The sequence below is a fragment of the Bos indicus x Bos taurus genome, chromosome 11 (assembly GCF_003369695.1).
Source record: "Bos indicus x Bos taurus breed Angus x Brahman F1 hybrid chromosome 11, Bos_hybrid_MaternalHap_v2.0, whole genome shotgun sequence".
NCBI classification, from domain to species: Eukaryota; Metazoa; Chordata; class Mammalia; order Artiodactyla; family Bovidae; genus Bos; species Bos indicus x Bos taurus.
Window position 1 is genome coordinate 100,579,279 of NC_040086.1, and position 3,105 is coordinate 100,582,383.

Genomic DNA, 3,105 nt, shown 5'->3' on the forward strand with positions numbered 1-3,105 from the left:
ACGGCTGTCTCAGCATATGTGAGGGCCCATGAGGCCTCCACACGAGACTGAAAAGCTGGCGTCAGCAGAAAAGAGGGAGGGGTCATCTGCTTGTGATGTGCCCAGCACCACGGGGACGCCCACATGCCCCCCTCAGACCTCAGTCTCCCCAGACTCCTCTGTGTTGATGTCACCGGTGAAGGGGAAAGAGCAGAGGTCAGGAGGCACAACCCCAACTCCTCCTCGGGGATGGTGAACTCCCCAACGTGGCAACTTAGGAGCTCTTAGTGCCGTTGGTGGGAGGACAAGGTCCCTCAGTTTGCAGCACGCTGGCCCAGAGAGGTCGTGAAAACCCAAAATCACACAGCAAACCAGAGGGAGAAACAGCCTGACCCCACCTAGCTGGGTTTATATATATAAACACACACACACACACACACACACATTCATTGGCTGTGCCAGGTCACAGCTGCGGCACTCAGGATCCTTAGTTGCGGCATGTGGGAGCCAGTTCCCTGACCAGGGATCAAACCCAGGCCCCCTGCATGCGGAGCTCAGAGTCCTAGCCTCTGAACCACCAGGGAACACCCTGAGATGGGTTTTAACACAGTGTCAATGAGTCCAAAGCCCTCCCAGGTCTGCAGGAAAGCTGAATGCAGGGTCTCTTCATTGAACATTACTGGAGCCAGGGCCTCTGCATGCATCAGCTTCATGGCTCTCCATGACAACCCTGTGAGCCAGTCCCATCACCAGCCCATTCCACATATGAGGATACTGAGGCCTGATGAAGAAGGAGGAGTGGATAGAACCCCTCAATGGCTCTGAGACCTGGAGGCTGGGGGATTCGATGTAGCAGGCATTCTCACCAGCATTCCCTGCAGTTGTTGGTGTTCAGCTGCTAAGTCATCCGACTCTCTGTGATCCCATGGCCTGCAGCATGTCAGTCTCCCCTGTCCTCCACTACCTCCCAGAGTTTGCTCAAACTCATGTCCATTGAGTCAGTGATGCCATCCAACCATCTTATCCTCTGTCGTCCCCTTCTCCTCCTGCCTTCACTCTTCAGACCAGCATCAGGGTCTTTTCCAATGAGTCAGCTCTTCATATCAGGTGGCCAAAGTATTGGAGCTTCAGCTTCAGCATCAGTCCTTCCAATGAATATTCAGGGTTGATTTCCTTTAGGATTGACTGGTTTGATCTCATTGCAGTCCAAGGGACTCTCAAGAGTCTTCTTCAGCACCACAGTTTGAAAGCATCAGTTCTTCAGCGCTCAGCCTTCTTGATGGTCCAACTCTCACATCCATGCATGACTACTGGAAAAACCATAGTTTTGACTATACTGACCTTTGTTGGCAAAGTGATGTGTCTACTTTTGAATACACTGTCTAGGTTTGTCATAGATTTCCTTCCAAGGAGCAAGCGTCTTTTAATTTCATGGCTGCAGGCACCATCCACAAGGCCACAGCTGGTCCTCCAAGGGCTCTCAGCCTCAAGGGTGCAGTCATCATGAGAACAGAAAGGCATTTCACAGGTGGGAAAGCCCTTGTTTTGCAGATGGAAATGTTAAGTGCTGGAATTCTGTTGCCCTGGGAGACAGGGTTCTATCCTTAACTGTTCGGGACCAGACAGGAAGCCAATGGTGAGGCTTGAAATGTCCACCTGGGAGACAGGCAGGCCGGGTTGGTGGGCCAGGCAGGTGGCTGGAGGGGGACATGTCAAGAGGTGAGGAGGCTACAGGGCCCACCTGGCATGACTGAGACACCTCACCTCTGCAGGGAGTGGGCTCAGACTGGCCAAGCTGGCACAGCTAGGATCTCAGAGCAGGCTCTGAGCTAGCCTCCCCTACAGAGGGAGACACAGGCCCGGCAAGGTCACACAGGGAGGGCTCTAGGACTAGAAGCCAGGCCTCCTGGCCCCCAGGTCCGTGATAGCCTCACTCTCTCTGCAGGGGCAAATGTGCGTCATGGGGCCTTGCATAAAGCCAGGTGTCTAGGGTGGCCGCAAATATTTCCAGCCAAAGGCTCAGGCACACATTTCTTCTAGGTCTGATCAGCTGGCCTCCCCACCATCTCAGGCCCGTGTATTCCCTCCCCCATATTGACTGGACACCTGGGCTGGGCGCTCAGAAGGCACCAGGGAACACAGCCAGGGCCCAGACAGACAACAGACCTGCTCCCCTCAGCACTCACATCCCCGTGGGCCCCAGAGATGCCAAGAATGATGAATGGAGGTATTAATTAACATGAATAATAAATAGGTACAAATTCATACTTGAAACAGTTATGAGTAAGTATTGATTGCTATAAATTACGACGTGTATGATTAAGTTGCTTTGATGAGCGTGTCCAGTAGCGAGCTTGGGGAGGGGAGGGTGAAGGATGCATGTTCCAGGGGTGTGAGGGGTGTGATGGTGTGTCAGGCAGAGTGTGTGGGTGACTGTGTGTGTAAATGGGTGTGTGTGACAGTGTGAGTTGGTATATGTGACAGTTGTGTATAACTGTGGGGTGCGTTTTTGTGTCTGGGAGGGGTATGTACGTCGTGTGTCCATGTGGGTGTGTGTATGAGGTGTATAGTCATGTGAGTGACCACAAGTGGTGTGGGTGCAGATGAGATTGTGTGTATATTTTGTATGGAGGTGTGTGCCTTGTGTGACGATGTATGTCACACAAGTGTGTGAGTGTGTGAGTGCAGAGGGCAGTTTGCTGGTTGTGCGAGTGTATGTCTGTGTGAGTGTGCACGATGGCGCACGTTCACGCGTAGGGGTGGATGTGAGCCCCTCTGTCTGTGGGTGAGAGTGTGTGTCTGTGCGGATGTGTGTGTGACGGTGAGTGTAGGGGGGAGCACGTTTGGGGTGTGAGTGGGTGGGCCGTAGGGGCGTGTGTGAGTGTGCATGTCTGTGCACGTGTGCGTGCAGGATGTTATTTTGGGGCTGGAGAGGATCCTTAATGAGCCTGTGGGATGAGCAGGGAGGGCGGGGGAGGGCTTGCTTCTTCCAGCCTGGAGCGCAAGGGCCAGTCCGCGTCCCCGGCTTCGCCATCGGAGCCGCAGTTCGGTGCAACAAACGCCTTCTCAGGTCTCTCGAACGTACCCCGTCCCGGCAGGAGGGAGCAGCGGCGCCCGGGTCCTGGC

General features: G+C 54.1%; 1 long non-coding RNA gene across 1 annotated transcript; it reads left to right on the forward strand.

The window, feature by feature from the left end:
* Positions 1–1,365: 1,365 nt before the first annotated feature.
* On the forward strand, positions 1,366–2,253 carry LOC113900804. The gene is made up of 2 exons (XR_003513253.1): positions 1,366–1,507; positions 2,020–2,253. It is a non-coding gene; the product is annotated as an uncharacterized LOC113900804 (long non-coding RNA).
* The last annotated feature ends 852 nt before the right edge of the window (positions 2,254–3,105 follow it).